The sequence below is a fragment of the Falco biarmicus genome, chromosome 5 (assembly GCF_023638135.1).
Source record: "Falco biarmicus isolate bFalBia1 chromosome 5, bFalBia1.pri, whole genome shotgun sequence".
NCBI lineage: Eukaryota > Metazoa > Chordata > Aves > Falconiformes > Falconidae > Falco > Falco biarmicus.
In genome coordinates this window covers 59,819,794-59,837,529 of record NC_079292.1, presented here as the reverse complement: position 1 = coordinate 59,837,529, position 17,736 = coordinate 59,819,794, and the positions used below count along the sequence as shown (strand labels likewise).

Below are 17,736 nucleotides of genomic sequence, written 5' to 3'. Positions count from 1 at the left end.
ACTTCAAAGGCAGTTGACTTAGTGAGCAGTGGAGGTGGGTCAGAGATACTTCCTTTCCAGTGACACTTAGCATAAAAGCAGAAGCATTCATAATGGAATGGCTGAATTGGCCATGAAAATAATAACCCATGACTTAGGAAAATTTCAAGGAGAGGATTAAACCTTAAAATAAAAAGAGAGGGAAGGGAGGAATGGCATATAAAATAAAACCAGAATTCTGCAGTTATTTCACAGCTACAAGAGACGTGTGCTGATGCCATACATGCTTCTCATTTCGAGCTCTGGCCAGGTCCGTAAATCCTGACCTGCGATATACCATGTTACTAAAATCCTCTGCTCTCTTCAGCTGCGGCTGCCCAATTGAATATTAACAGTACTGGAACTGGGGTAAAAAGCACCCTGATTACAAGTGTGTCATTAAAAATTGAGACCTACTGCACACACCACCAGACCAAAAATGTTACAGAGAGACCTGAAGGGGTAACAGTGAGGGTGGGGAAGTAAGAAAAAAATAATCCTGGAAAAAGTACAAGTTAATAAGCTTGAAGAACAGAAACCAAAACATTTTCTTTCTTAGAAAATAAAGAGGGAGAGCTATGATCTGTTGTGCTTTTCACAGGAACTGAGTCAGGAACTGCTTGGTTATTGTCTCACTTGTGAGGCACCTTGGCACTGAGCCCCTGCTTGAGTTAGATCCTCCTTCCTCTAATGCTGAGACTTGCCTGAACTTTAAGTAATGTGGAAAGAAACAGCTCTGGTCATTGCTGACAGTAGACAGGCACAGTAGAGCATCTGCACAGTACTAGATACTTAAAATGCCCCCGTAACAGCACTGTACAGCCAGACAAATCTAGCTGTTTCTTTTGCCACCCTGTAGCTAAATCTCCTTGTGATTAACAAGGAACCACATCAGTTTGGCAAGTAAGTAATTATCAACAGCCACTGACATTGCAATAGCACTTCAGGAACAGGAATGTGCCACTGTAACATGGGCTTTAGTGTGTGGAATAAATAAAGGAGACCCTTAAACTAGAGCTCAGGCACAAGCAGACAAATCCCACGCTATTCCAAGCTAAATGAAAGCTATCACAACTCCTCTTTCATGATCACCAAATTTATCTACATTTCAAAGTTTCCAAAAGTTTGGTTCCCTAATTTTGTTTTGAATTTTAACAGGCTTTCATGGGGTTTTATTTTTTAGATAAAAACACATTTGGATCAACTGTTTTCCTGGTTTTATGTTGTGCATAGATGGTAAGATTACTTCTAGAAAACTGCTGCACACTCAAGTCCAATGTCTTCGGAAAAAAACCCCACAGTACCTCTCAATTATGCACTGTTTTCTAATGAAAAGCTGGATTCTCATCTCGTTTTCACCAATATAAATCCAAGGATAGCTTAAATGATAGTAATGGAGTTACTCTGGATTCAGTCTATGGTAAATGAGACAAGGATCTTGGCCTAATCTCATAAATGTCTCCCTTGAGATCTCCATTAGTAACACTGGGGGGTTTAGTGAAACGCAACACATTCTTGCAAGATCCCCCGGTGGGGAAAAATAGTATTTTTGAGTACATTAATTCTACACAATTACCTTAAACTTTCGGTGAGATCTCATTGGAAATGGTTACAACATCCTGCTATCTCAATATACTTCCTCTCCAACAGCACTAGAAATGCATAAGCTATGCAACAACCCTAACATATAATTAAATAAATAGTTTCAGTTTGTATATATTGTAAGTCTATAAGGGAAAAGCATGATTCAGCCACACCTGTTTTCCCTCATAAGTATCATTAGTACTAATTACTTACAACTTCACTCATGGCAATCGCTGGATGATATTCAATTGCTTTCAACATACTGCTGAGAGAACCTAATCCCACCTGCAAGGCAGGAAAAGTGTATCCATAATTGGTAAAGGTGCTTCAGCTTCCAGGCTAGTTATACATTTGTGATAGTACTTCATTCTGCTTCATCTGGAAAAGTTTGGCTCCTCTCTGCCGATGGACAATGGACCCGCTATGAACAAGGCACCAGAGCTACAAAGTTCCTAGTAACAAGCTCATGTTTTACCTGACAGCTAGACCAGACAGAGACACTCTCTGGAGAGCAGAACAAAAAGTACTAGCTATTTTGGATGTCTTAGGAAGCATATCCTCAGCACATTTTTGCAAAGGTGGACATGTTAGAATGACTTTTTTTTTTTGCTCCCCAAAGCCCTCTGCCTTAAATCACAGCTCTCCTGTCTCTGCACTCTGGTTGCAACTTCCTTCAGAGTTTATCATTGCTTTTCCAAGCACTGGTCACAAGGGGATGAAAATAATGAAAGGTGCTCTCCAGGTCTCAACACACTTTCCAGAGATTTCTAACCCAATCTTTAGTTCTTAATTTTGACAACCTGTAGACCTTATATATTGTTAGAGAAATAATTAAACATCTTCCTTTTCTGCCAAGGGATAAATTAAGACTAATCATAGCTTGGGATCACGAAAATAAAATTTATTCTGCTTTAGATTCTGCCTTCCAAGCTTCATCCCAAGAAATTAGCATTCCCATCTGCCTTCAATGTGAAAGTCAGAGCTACATAGCAAGGTACCCTAGAGCAATATATTTCAACCAAGTTAGTCCAAGCCTCACTCCAGAGACAGCTCTATGTTCATTAGTACACAGGATCTGTTTATGACTGAGTCACCCACCAGAGCAAATCTGATACACAGTCAAATGTGGGCACAGAATGACATTTCTATTGCATTAGCCAGAACACAGACTTTAAGCTTACTATGGAAAGACAGATGGTATCTGATCCAGGCTAAGGTTTCTCAGAATAGTTAATCGATTAATATTTTGGAACAAAAATTAATCAGTGAATTTATACCAGATTACCACTTAGTGCTAGGTGGCTATGACATTTTGATCTCTAGTTTTTTATTTACTCTATCACTAAAAAGTGGTCTTCATCAGTAAGTCTCTGCACCTCTTAATTTTGTGCCTATTAGGGGAAGGTAAAGCACAGACCCGGATATCTGGTGAAGTGTGCCTTGCCAGTTCAGACAGCGTTCCAGCAAGGAACTCCAGATGGACCTCAGGTGTAGGCTGCTAATGTTTTCAATGCTCTATAGAAAACACACGGTGATGAGAAGATAGGAAAAGGGTTGTAAACCGTGAGAAAGGTGAAAAACAAGGCAACTCAAATATTGGTGTCACATCTGCAATGACAAGACAGCCCTGAAGCACATGAAGAACTATTGTCACTGAAACACACTGATATTCAAGCGTAGCTTTTGCTGCCCATACTTAAATGGTACTGACTGTACTGGCTAGGTCAGGCGAATGCTGATAATATGTTCTGTATTGCCAGTACACTGAGACTCCCAGAGGAATACAGTGGGTTAGGCTAACTCTTGTTACAGGGCTGGTGAAGAACATATTGCAACCCGCAGCTCTTCCTTACCTTTGCGTCACTTTAAAAGGAAATCTCCACAAATTCTCCCTCTGCACAGGTAAATATTCCAGATCTAGATCCATCCCTGATATGTTCCCTGGGAATGCAATCTTGCTTCTTTACCTGAGCTCACCTCTTACAGCAATCTCAGTCACAGAGACAGGAAAAAAAAAATCAGTCATGAAACTGAAGGAAGGACCGTTTGTTGATATAGAGGGCTCCATTAAATGTAAAGCTTACAGAAGGGGTAACAGCTGTCTTAAAATTAGCACTGGGTAAGGTAGCAGCAATTTGAAAAAGCTTAGGGTATGTCTATTATTTGGGTTGATATTATTGCTCTTAAAGGACAGACACATGCATATTTCCTGCTCAACAGTGAGTTTTTCTAATTATTAGACAAATGGAAAAGATGGCAGCTTTGAGCATCTGTTCACAGTATAACTCTTAAGAAAACTAAGATCTTCTAATCCAGCTATATAAAACCCAGCTAATGAACCACAGAGTTTACAGCAAGACTGGCAAAAAGAAGAGGCTACAGCAGCCTTTTCTGCATTAGAGGCAGACGGACTGTTCAGAGAATGGATTTGTACTGAATGTAGCTAGTTAGTAAGATTAATGAGTAGAAATCACACTGCACAGTGGTCAGTCTTCAGTAATTTAACTGAAACAGGAATTATTTTCAAAGTGATATACAAGTCCCTCTGAAGTTTTGCTAGAATTTTTTTCATGGAGTGGAAGTCAACATGTCACCAGGATGTAAAGGAAAAGGAGAAGCAAGCTTTTACAACATCTAATTTTGACTTATTCATTTGAATCGTCTTCACTGGAGAAAGGAGTTGAAGAAGAGCAAGGAGGGAACCATGTCCAGCAAATCTTGATTAATTAGATGGAACAGGTCTCATCTGGAAACTTAAAAGATCATGGAGAGGATTATCAATACCCTAAAACCAAAAGATAAGGAGCATCCTAGGATGTCAAGACTGAACAGGTTAGAGGGAGGCATTCAGAAAGCGGGAAGGAAATCCTGTTTCCCACTAATTATCACTCGCAGGTAGGCCTGGGAAATCCAGAATGGAGCCTGGAGAACTGAGGGTCAAATGAGAGGAAGCAGACTTGGTTAGGCTCACAGAGGGGTTAGTAACCATAAACCATGTCTGAACTATATGGCATTCCCTGCTGCCTGCTTGACCTTGGAAAGGGGAACTCTTGCCAAAATCCTAGCTGGAAGCTTTTATGTTCTTTAAAACATGCATATCTGGAACAAAGTTTTTTTCATCATTGATGCAACTGATTACAGGAAACTGATAGACCTGTGCCTCTCCATAAAAATACTGATCAATGACATCTCCACAGCTGGGTGGCTATACTTGTCTATACCCTTTCCAAGTAAGTTGTGTGGTCTGTCATATAATTATGAACTGTAATAGCATACTCTGTACTACAATGGTTTGCTGGGACAGAGTAAACGGTCTGCGACTAGTCCATAACTTCAGTTTGAAGTCTGATAGTAAAGACGCACAGTAATCTATCAGAAGTTAGGAGAGCTGATATGCTCCAGCAGACCACTGCTCTATGAGAGCCCAGTAACGAGCAGACGGAGATGCAGATTTGTAGAAGGAAAAGCTCTATTACCATTCTTCATGAACCCAGAGACTTTGCAGAGCACAGCTGTTAAAGATATCACACAGGGAGAGGGAAACTCCTCAATACAGATGGATCCCAAATAATTTAGGTCTTGACAGGTCACAGCCAACACCCTGAAGCTCGCAGGCGATCAGTATGCAGCTGGAACCTGCTCTCAGCACTAAGCTGTGCTTTGTAAGGCGGCTGCCTGCCTTGGCAGCTCTCACTTCAGCCCCTGAATAGTCTCAAGGAGCAGCCCCACGCAGAGAACGTTAAGTAGTCCCATCTACAACTATCACAACAAGTTGTTTTTATGCTAACTCCCTGGTATATAATCTAAACCTTAACTCCTGTTTTGCTGTGTTTTTGAGTATTTACTCGTGTGGACTGATTAGCTAGCCCTGCCCTAAGCTCAATACTTCTGACCTCCAAGTTAAGCAACAGGAATCTACTTTTTCTTTGTTCTCACTCAACCATGACCCCAGATTTTCTTCTTGGATTTAAGTATATGCTTCATTTTTGTTGTTTATTACATCATTCAGACACTTTATGGAACCCCTGTAGCGTACTGTGATATACCTGCAAAAAGGCCAGTGTTAAATACACTTATGTGAAGAGGAGGTAAAAAAAAAAAAAGATTCTCATAAAAACTGTCACCCACAACAGCATGTTTCTATGGTAATACAGGACTGCTTTGGGTTGTTATGGCAACTAAACCTTTAAAAGCATAAAACCAAAGCAAAAAAAAAAAAAAGAATCACAAAAATGGAGCTCCATCACTGCTCTTCTCAATTTTATAAATCATTCTCAGTCGTTCTACCCCACACAAAGATTAGACTGGGTGTTAGAGTGATCAAAACTCTTTGGGAAGAGGAAGAAAACCACTTGGCTTCATGGAGGTGTGCAGAGCCTTCTTACCACTCTCTTAGAAACAAGGACTAAAAACATGTGTCTACAAGCAGAGCACTTGCACCACAGAGCAAAGCAAATAAAAAAGTGGTAACATCGACAGTAGGTCTAACTGCTGACTGCAGCCAAGCGGGGATGTCTGTGCTACCCTCCTCTCAGGAGGCACGGGACAAAACTACACTGAATTAAATGCTGGGTTAGCTCCTTAATGCTACTGTGTACTTCATTATTTCCCTGGCAAGCTTTTTCTTATAGTCAGATGCTGCTGCCAAGAAAATGCAGAAAATTTCTAGATACATAGACTTGCTTCTATATAGCTTCACAGAAATTTACCATAATATATGTTGTCTTTAGCTAGTATCAGATAGGTTTCAAGATAAATTTTAATTTTGACTAACTTGGGATGTGTTGCTGCTTCTCCCTTTTCCTATTCTTTCTTTTCTGCTCAGTATCCTCTATATTCACTCCCACTTTCCATCTCCACACCGTTTTCTCATTTACCTACCAGTTATGTCCATTTCCTATTATTATCTTTGAAAGAATTACATGATCATGAGAATGGAACTGACAGTGTGCAAACTCAAAATCCTCTTCTAATTCTGCCGAGGTGCCTCAAAACTTGTACCCCAGCAGTGCATTCCTTTGCTGCCCTGCTTATGCACTTCAGCCTTTGTGCATGTCAGACCTGGCTGAGGTCATTCAAGTCTTTTTAACTTGTGACACACACCAGGGGTCTAGAGTTGAAAGGAGAGTATATTTCAAGATTGCTCGTCCAACTATTCACATCTTTTTTTAGTTAGCCAATTAAAGAAGCTGTCAAAGCGGGAATGTTTATGTAAATCAGGGAATATAGGAGCTAGACTCCTTTACTGATACAAGTCAGAATCATCCTGTTCACTCCAATGTTTTGCAAAGCTTGTTTATACCATCTGAGATGTGTTCTCTCAAGATTTTAGGACACCAGTGTAACAATATTCAGATCATCATTTCTTAGTGCTATGGGCAAGTGCCTGAATCTCCAAATACTGCAAAAAACGGTGCCAATATAATTCTGAAGCAGGTTGGCAAAAAGCCTGTAGACAGCTCTACAGAATACCACTTGGCACCTGCAATAATCATATCCTGAAGCATGCAGGAAGGAATTATTATTACTGTCTATTAAACATAAGATGCAAGTAGACATGGTAATGCCATGAATTAATGAAGTTCAGGAGATCCCAAGCCAGTATCAGAGGTGATGTGCATTTCAGGAAGTTGCTGTGAGCATAAACTGGCAGACATTTTGTGCTGATGACAGAAGAGTGGCAGCATCGAGTCAGCCAAGGACAATTTCATATGAGAAAAAGTACGATGGCTCACTTCACTGTAGGGCTTTGGTCCTGCTCAAAGTCACATGTTGCAGAAGCAGTAAGCATGTGCTAGGTCCTCAGCCCCGGGATGGTTCACTGTCTGGTCCATCTGTCAACAGCACCGCTGAATGCTATAACACCTCCTTTGCTATAATCCTCCACCTCTGCTTCCATGAAACAAATTCTCTTGGTGTATCAGAATAGCATTCATTTGACAGCTCCCTCAGTCCCTAAGCAGACAGAAAAAAACATCATATCCCCAAACACAGACATAAGTAGCTTCAGGGTTTCACTTAGTTGTGCCAGTAGCTAATGGCTCTCAAGAAGCTGTTCTGCCAATATGTTCAGTCCCAGATTCAGACTGAATCCCAGAACCACAAGGACCAGAAGCAGCTGACGCAGGGCTCATTGTATACCCAAGCAGAAAGCATCAGTTTAGGTCTTGAGATCCTTTTAAGTGTTCAGGCAGTGCAAAGGAAATACGGATTGGCCTGGGTCTTCACCAGAAAATGTCAAATGTGCATCTCTTTTCCTGACAGGAACTGGCACACCATTTACTGCAGCTATGAATTTTGCACTTTGGGTTCAAATTCTTTACAGGACCAGCTCTTGTGCAATGGAGAGTGTTACAGATCACCACACGTGAAACTCAGGCACAAACTATGAATACTACTGCGACTAAATGCAGGAAATAAAATAAAAATACAGAAAAGCTGTGGACACACTTGGTCCCTAAGTTTTACTGTGTATTTATCAATCACCTCTTAGTATGTGGAAGGGTTAGGACAAATTTTTTTTTGTTGTTTAGCAGTGCCTCAAAGCACAAAAAAGATTTACCTTGAGGAAAGGGTCAGAGGGAGACAAAGATTCTTCATTTAACTGAACTGCCTGGCCCATGATGAATGCAAGCTAGAGATCACCACAAACAACACAAAGTAGAGCAAGCTCGAGATTTAGGTAAAATAAAGACACTTGGGAGATGCAGACTGAAGTGGGCCATTACAGACGCACCTGATTCTTTCTTTTAGGTTGAGGGTTAAAACAAGGGGTTCAAATATCCCTGATGTTGTAGATTGCTTAGAAAAATGAAACCTGTGAGGCTTCTACTGTTTCCACAAAACTGGACTGATTATTCATTTACAAGTCTAACTTAGTTCACGTAACTGTACCCAGTTTTTGCTTATGGTGCATTTGTACACAGCCTTAGTCCAGTTAAATAATAAATGGGTTTAATTTTGTACACTCTTTTCCCTTTTCCTTGGTTGTGCAGAAAGCAATATCATGCACTTATCCTGCTGATGGGGCAATCATACCATTGACCTCTGGGCAACACATTCTACCTTCCAGCTTGAGCCTGTGAGATAGATATTCTCTGTGCCACTCTACCCTATGCAAATACATGTGCTGCCAAGGACAGTATTACAGACATAATTTGCAGCATGAAACCAAAAAGGTGAAACCTCAGATGAGAGCTTTGTAATTGGAAATGGGGCCTTAGGTCCTTGAAAATATGGATTGGTAATGCAGAACAAGGTAGCCTCAGAGAATATGCCTGGTTCAGAGAGGGAAAAAACAGAGTATCAAGTTATTACAATGTCTGTCATAGAGAACTGTGAAAAGCATATGTGCTTGATAGATTGCATGTGATTAGAGTGAGGGCCTTAGGCACGGAAACCTATCTATTAAATATCATTCTTTCTGTAGTCCTAGTAATATAACTATCAAGCCTTAGAGTAAACTTCATTTGTTAGGTGAATGACCCATGTGTCTCATCTGCTTGGCTTTTTCACACATGTAGAGGTGAATCATCATTACACATTATTAATTGGAATGATGGACAGTTGTCACTCCCTCCATATTCACTGCCTGCTCATGCACTTGCTCTGCTTTACTTTCATCTAGGGAACGCAGAGTGACAGGGCAGAGGGATTAGCACTTGGACTTGTAGGTGTGTGCTCCACCCAAGAAGACTGGCAGACATAGGGGTTTGGTTTTTTTTCATAGCCCTCTAAAGAAAAATATTTAACAAGTTGTGAATCAATGGGCCAGAGGTACTGAGGGGGAGCATGTCTATAATTGCAAAGAAGGTGAACAGATTGCAGGAGAAAATGATCAGCCCAAAACATTTATCGGCGGACACCAACTCCTGACTGATTTCCCCTTTTTAGTTGGGATGGGAGGTTATTATTATTTTCTTCCTCAGTTTGTTCCCACCCTCTGTTCTCATAGTTTTTCATTTCAGCACAGTCTACTGGCATCCCACTCCCAGAAATGCACTTTTCCTCTGCCAAGAACAAACAGACTAGGCAGAAATGCTCCTTCTCCCAATGTGAACCCCCTGGGAGCTGGATTATCTAGCTTCTGGAAAGTCACAGTTTCTATTATAGTAAAGGGAGATGGGGATATGCACTTTGCCCCACTGCTGCTGTGTTCTGTCCAGATTTCTCTCAATAAATATTTGCAAGGCGATTCAAAAAGCTCTGGGTCCATTCTCCATGGTTGGAGTACTTGAGATTAATAGAATTAAAGCCTCTTTAAATCCTGAAGAAAGAGCTCAGAGGAGACAGAAACTGTTTTTTGCTTTAACACTGTGTGAGTCATACAATGTTTAGTTTGTGTGTTTGATGCATCATAGCATCTAAGCCAAAAAGACAGCTGTAGAATGAGTGGCAGGTTAACGAAGACTGCAGAAAAATAATGCAGAAAAAGCACCAGATTGATGTTGAGAAGGTAGAAAGAAGTCCTCAAAATTTCAGCGTTGCCAACAAGATTTTATTAGAAATCTTGTAGCATGTGGAGGGGTTTTGTTCTGAAAACTCCAGTTATGGAATCAAGAGATAAAAAAAGAATTTCAGCTTTCATTTTTAATTAAAACATTCCTAGCCCCCATGGGAAAAAGATTGAAAACATGAGCAAAGGGTATCCCTTGGAAATGAAAACGGAAAAATAAAGAACCCAAATCTTTTATTTTATTTTACTTTATTTTAGAATTTCCCCCACCATGAGTTATACCAAATTTCTATGTACTGTTGGCCTTTCACCTCTAAATATTTCTGCCTGGTGGCAGAAACAGACAAAGAACTATTCAACTAAAAAAGAACTACAGATGTTTCAGAAACTGCAGCTATTCTATTTTGGCAGCAATTCATAATCAGAGTTTTCTGATTATGTCCCTTGTCACATTAAAATCCGTAAACTAGAATGTGCGCATGCTGATCCATGTAATAAACTCTCTCCCCTGGAGCTAATTTACTGAGGTCAACTTTCTTACATACTGCCTCCTCAATAAAGGAGCCATAGCAAAGCAAAATGCAATTAGGGGAAAAAAACCCCAAAACATCCAGCCGGCCAGCTTATCCGACAACTGTGGACACAGAAGTGTTTTTCCCTAGACTCACAGAATCAGGAAGTCCCATGTCTTTGCTTGAACCTCTCCTAATTAAAATCAGCAAAATTAACCTCCAATCACAGTTAGAAACTTGTCAATTTTCCAAATATCCTAAATCCTTACTTTCTTTGGCTCTTCACCACAATAACTCGGTGTTCAGTCCTGTAGTTTCACACACAGGTGGTAAGAACAGCATGATGAGACAGAGCAGCGGACACACCCCAACATTTCTATCAGCTATAGCTAACAAATAGCATTCTTTATCAATGAAGCTTCAAAGCTTCTGCAGCAGAAAAGAAGAAAACACTGCAATATAACAATCAGGAACAGAAAATCTTAAGCAGATAGTTTCCACAGGGACCTTTTCAAAGAGAAAATATATTTCATTTGTGGATAACCCTAGGATGAGCTATGTACTGTAGTCTAACCATTAAACACTTACACAAGTCTTTCAGAAACTAACAGATGTTCCTTTTATGAGCAAAGACAAGTGCCATTTGGCCTTTTTAGACACCTATAAAAATTCAGATAATTTTAAGCTATTTTAATAGCTGCCTGACAATTTTATTAATGCACTCTGCTACAACGTGATCCTGTTTCCTTTACAAAAAGACTGACTCATACCATGGACTTTTACACACTAAGGTACATATTGCTAAGGTCTTCCTCTTGATTAGTAAAAAAAGAAAGCCTATTGTACTGACCAGAAAGATCTCTGCAGGACTTAACACAAAGACTGTGTCAGCCCATGGAGATCCTGTCTCAAAATGATCCATGGAAGCTTTAATGATTTACTCAGTGTAAACTGACAGACTGAACTACAGAATCTGCCCAGAATCAATTCTGTGGATCAAATCCTGGCTTCAGCCATAGGTGAAAATGAATTTTAAATTTTAACACTGGCAACAACTGAATATTTTGCATCATCACAAGAAGAGCACACCTATGATAAGTACAGTCTTTGCAGAAGAAAAACCTAGGTCTATGACTGGTATAGATTATTAAAATGAGGCTTCACTGATAGAGCCAAATTCAGGGAAATTTATACAGCACCTGCTGAGTCTGCCTCTCACCGGTGCCATCAGCATCTCACTTTCTGGCACACTAAATGCACACACAAATGAAAAGTTATGCATGCATTTGATATTACAACCTTATGCATAATAGCTCTTGTAGGAATATCATTACTAAACCACCTACACAAAATGTTGAATTTTGTGATGGTTGTGATTTTTTTTTGTTTGTTTGCTCTTTTTCCTGAAGAAGCTGCAAAAATAGCATGAACCTAGATTACTACCTCTAGCATTCTGCAGAGCAAGATGCCAAAGCACCCACATACTGAGTGTTTGCAAATTTTAAGTTTGGGATTGACTATGTGCCAATCCCTCTTCAGCTGTGGGCACTTGATCCTGCACCAAAATCACTGTTGACCTTTTCTGGTATTTATGATGTCAGTATGGATTTTTATCCTTGTTTGAGCTTCTGACACTAAGCAAACAGCTTCTATAGCATGTTTTTATTCATGCAAAGTATGAATATGGGAATCTCAGACTTCCTATCAAGCTTGCCATTTCTCCTTCTTGGATGCTTGATTAATGGAGGTAGATGACTCTGCCTTATTGTCTTCATCAGCTTTCCAGAGAAGCCTCGCTTGCAGATGGACATTAACTAACTATATATTTATATTTCGTAATATATAAAAGTTTATATTCTCTGGATGACTTAATCGACAAGTACCGTTGTTTTGATATAGACTAGTTATGTACTATCCGGTCTCTACTGCTTAGAAGTACTTAAAATATTCATCATATCAGCTAGCTGGACAGTGAGACTAACACGTAGTAAGAGTAGGACATCACTGTTCGATATAGCCTCTGAGTTATGACATGTACTTACACTGTAATGCCCTTAGATGTGGTGTTCAGTTTAACACAGTCCCTCAACACAGATCTCTACAGGGATTATTCAGGTCTCATTCGTGGGTCTTAGCTGTGACTCATACATAGCAATGGCCTAAAGGAACCAGGCAGACACAAGAACTGTCACCTGACACTAGGTAAAGCACAAAGAGGCTGTGATCCTGACTGGAACTGCAACCTGTAACACAAACAGTTATGATGACTGTTAATAGTCAGGTCCCAAATAAATTCATCATACCATTTATAATGAATGCTGTTGAGAATCTGTATTTAAGATGCAGTTAAAAGTAAAAATCAGAAGTCTGGGAAAAATAACCCTCATTTCGGTACCATGATTTTGAGTGAGCCAAAATAATAAAACAATTAGCTGATGTGGCCTTAAAAAGAACTTTAAGATTGATGTCAGAGAGCATTGTTTTAGACTGGGTCTTTTCTCAGAAGAATTCACACAATTTCTGCAATAAAAAGATATTGGTTACACTAATCCCTTCTGTCTGAAACACTTTTCAGCACTTCATCCAAGAACGCATATGATCTACAGTCCCACTCTTCTGCCCTTAGGCTAGGTGCTTTCTCAAGTTTAGAACTGTCAAAATCCAGTAAAAGATGAATAGAAAACATAATCAGTGTCAACTAAGTCACAGAAAACATGCATGACAGGTTACTTTCACCAGACTGGCTGCAGACTCACACCTTTGAAGTGAGTATTTTGGAGGTATGGATCTGTCCAACAGAAACAGACTGCCTATCTCCGGGGGAGCAAGAGAGAACAAGGCTAAAGCAGAAGTGTCCAAATCCCAGATGATTTGACCTTTGAAATTTAAGTTACTGGATCCCAAAGACATATTTATGTGTTGAGATTGAAGCCTTCACACAAAAGTAATAATAATTATACAACCCCCAGTAGCTGCTAAGAGAAATTTTTGAATGTTACATTGCTTGAGACACTATTTCAGGCTACTGAAGAGAGGTGTGAATTTCTCCCAAAGCCGAAGGTTGCCACTTCAAAGAACTTTTCTAATAAAATCAGATATGTACAGCCCTAATTTTTGCACTCAATTACAGAATAGTTGGGTCATTTATTGTAAGAGTGTATGCAAAGAGCTTACCAGAAAAGGGCAGAAGAGCAATAATTCACAAAGAAATCCTACTCCCTTTTTGCCATCTACAGAGCAAATATAATAGTAGCTTTACCACCTAAAATTTTAAGTTAGTATGTAAGGGTTTATCTTTTCAGCAACTCTGCAGATGACTGGAAGAAGAACCTTTGCAAAACAAGGATACTGGGTATTGCAAAACACTGTGGATGTTTCTAGACAGCAAATTGGACCTGGTTAAACTGTAGGACAATGCTGAATCTGAGCTTCTTCCAAGCATGGTATCCTAGAAAAAAGTATCTGAGCTAATAGCCTCTCTTTGTCACTATTTTTGTTGGGCATAAATGTCTTCCTGGTCACAGAAAGAATCACACTCTGGGACCTTTTCCCTTTTTCTCTCTGTGGCTGTGATTTGTTGAAGGCTGTGCTGGACTATCTTACCAGGTATCCTGAAGCAAGCCACAGAAGGAAGCTCTTGCCTTTCCCGAACTAATGTGAAAAATTCTTCTATTTCATCAAACACCACCCTGTGCAAGGAGTTCATAATGGCCACTCATAGCCAACAACTGGTTGATCGAACATTTGTAGGAGACTCTGTGGGTCTCAAGCTGCCCTCCAAGCTGGGGTTGGGTATACAGTCAGATTCCTTCAGAAAGTAGAATTTCCCTTCAGAGGAGTTTTATTTTGCTTCTGTTTAAGCAATATTTCAACAAACACACTAGATTTCCCAAAAGAAATCTTCATAAACTTACTTGGGACTTCTGAGGGACAAACGAAACCAGTATTTGAAGCTAATGGCATGAGACATCCTTTGAATGTTTTGTAATGCTGGCAGGAGAAATAAAAAGACACTGAGGACAAATTGAGAATCATCATATGATTAAAACCAATCTTTTGCAAAGAAGTAAAAGAGCAAAAATATCTTTTTGTCTTTTGTCTTTAACTTACTTGCCCCTGCTTTCCAGGATGATTAATTTTCATTGAGTCATAGAATTATAGAATCTTTACGTTGGAAAAGACCTTTAAGATCATCAAGTCCAACCATTTACCTAGCACTGCCAAGTCCACCACTAAACCATGTCCCTAAGCACCACATCTATATGCCTTTTAAATACCTCCAGGGATGGTGACTCAACCGCTTCCCTGGGCAGCCTGTTCCAGTGCTTGACAATCCTTTCAGTGAAGAAATTTTTCCTAGTATACAATCTAAACCTCCCCTGGTACAATTTGAGGAAGTTTCCTCTTGTCTTATAGCTTCTTACCTGGGAGAAGAGACCAACACCCCCCTGCCCACAGCCGCCTTTCAGGTAGTTGTAAAGAGCGATAAGGTCCCTCCTAAGCCTCCTTTTCTCCAGACTAAACAACCCCAGTCCTCAGCCACTCCTCACAGGACTTGTACTATAGACCCTTCACCAGCTTCATTGCTCTTCTGTGGACACCCTCCAGCACCTCAAAGTCTTTCTTGTAATGAGAGGCCCAAAACTGGAGTCAGTCTTCGAGGTGTCACCTCACCATGCCAAGTACAGGCAGACAATCACTTCCCTAGTCCTGGTGGTCACATTATTTCTGATACAAGCCAGGGTGCTATTGGTCTTCTTGGCCACCTGGGCACACTGCTGGCTCATGCTCAGCCGGCTGTCAGCCAGCACCCCCAGGCCCTTTCCCACCAGGCAGCTTTCCCGTCGCTCTGCCCCCAGCCTGTAGCACTGTGTGGGGTGGTTGTGACCCAAGGGCAGGACCCAGCACTGCTGAACCTCACACAACTGGCCTTGGCCCATTGGTCCAGCCTGTCCAGAGCCCTCTGCAGAGCCCTCCTGCCCTCAGGCAGATCAACACTCCCACCCACCTTGGTGTCATCTGCAAACTCACTAAGGGTGCACTCAGTCCCCTCATCCAGATTGTTGATAAAGACATTAAACAGAACTGTCACCAGTACTGTTGGCCCAATATTTTGGGTGTACGTGCCTTCCAAAGCCCTCTCACACTCTGCTCCTGAGGCTATGGGATTGTCCCATAAATTCTTTCTTTGTGTATGACTGTCTGGGAGATGACCAGATGTAGACACTGAACAATTTATTACCAGGATTAAAAAATTGTGGAGAAGCAGGTGGTCAGCTGGAATTAAAAAGACAGACTGGACAACTTACAAACCCATACATTTGGGAGTTGTGATATGTATGTTATGAGGGCTGGAAGTAGCACAGAATTCTGTCTCTATGTGTAAGTTAGTTTTTCACAGCGCTAATCAGCTGAACAACCTTGCCTAGCTGTAAGAAGACTGACTTACACCCACTTTTTTACTTCCAGTAATTATCCTTCTCCATGTTTCCGTATTTTCTGTCTGTATTTTTTTCCATCTTAGGCCTGCCTCTGCTCTAGATTCCTTTCCTTGCAAACAGTCTTTATGCTTGGTTTCTTTGCCCAGTAAAAAGTAAGGGATCTTCACTGAAACTGGCAGAAAATATAAGCAAGAAGATGAACCCCCTCATTGTATCAATTCAGATTTTACTCTTTGACCATGCAGTGCTCTACACCCAAGTTTAGCTTATACACATTTCTTTTCCTGCTACATCATTTAATACACCATATTCAGTAAAATATTACTATTAATGGAAGTAGCACACAGTGAGACAGTACAATAGCCCAGCATTACTTGCTATGCATACGTTTATGTAAATTATGGTTTTCAAGTTGTGTGTTTACATGGAACTCCGGGTTCAGTGTAGGGAAGGGCTTAGTGAAGAGGTTTGAACAATACCTGAAGAAGTGGAAAAACTTTATATTCCTGAATGAAGCAAGTTTGTGAATAGTTCAGTTAAGTAAGAAGGTGATTGCTTCTGGCCTACTGAAGGAACATCAGTGCATCCAGAGAAGGGAAAGGAAACAAATGCATGGACAAATAAGCACTATAACCCAGTCCTTGGACTGCAGAGCTGAAGATAACAGGTCCTGTCTGTTAGGTACTGTCCGTTAGGTTGGGTACTGGGAAAGGCAAAGAGGCCTTGTGGATTTCAGCACAGGATAAGCACAGTAAATGTCCTCTCTTCTCAGTCACTTTTCTAATTGAGTGGTGTATTTTGGCTTCTGTAAATAAAATACTCCCATTTGCTTAGGCTGAGTTTGCTTGAGGTGATATTAAGGGAGCTGATGATATGCATCAAGGTTACACTTTTATGGGGCTGTGAACCTTCAAACCAGGATACTGGAATGCCTCTGCACTTACTAGCGCTGCAATACGTACTCTGAGGGCAACAGGAGAACTATGGGGCATGTCTCTGAGTCTGAAAAGCTGGCAGCACTGGAGCCTGGGAGAATGAAATGGTTTTCGCAGTGTGTTAACCAGAAAAGTGCTCTGGTTTGTGACAGGGTAGTGGGGAACTTTTTTGTGATTGTCTCCTTACACAGTTACTCTGGAGGTCTCCTTTCTTGACCAAACAATCAAGGAAGTTTTCAAGGAGCTGTGGGAAATTGAGATAGGTAGAGAAAGCTACTTAGGTGGATACTTCAAATCCAGAACCCTGTATCAACTCATGAACAGGACCAAGCAGTAACTCATTCTATTCACATGTATAACTGCTCTCTTCACCTTCCTTCCTGGTCCAAGTATGACCCTAACTTCATTCATTTTCAGTGGTAATATGGAAAAGATATACTGAAAGTAGTAATCAGGCTTTCTTAATAAAAAGTAACGTAACTTCCAAGTATTGAATACCAACAGGTACTTGAATGGTACATCACTACAGCATCATTGTAACTCTTTATCATCTACTGTATTGTCAGGCTCTCACCTGTCCCAAATAATTAGGCCAATAAAACAAACTACATGGAGAATCCGTCTTGCCAATTATTTTATACAGAACATCATTGAGGAAGGAGCTCACAAACAGAACAAAATTAAAAACCCCAAAAATCGGAAAAATGAAAATATTTAACAAATCTCAGATAGACCTTTTACCCCCACTGTACTGTTTGTTTTACTATTCTCTGCCCCCCCACCCCCCACCC

The 17,736-nt window shown here is 40.5% G+C and overlaps 1 protein-coding gene across 3 annotated transcripts in view; it reads right to left on the bottom strand.

Moving 5' to 3' along the window:
* Positions 1–17,736, bottom strand: part of LARGE1 (LARGE xylosyl- and glucuronyltransferase 1) — a 287,256-nt gene that overhangs the window by 88,285 nt on the left and 181,235 nt on the right. The gene's annotated exons all lie outside the window — the stretch shown is intronic.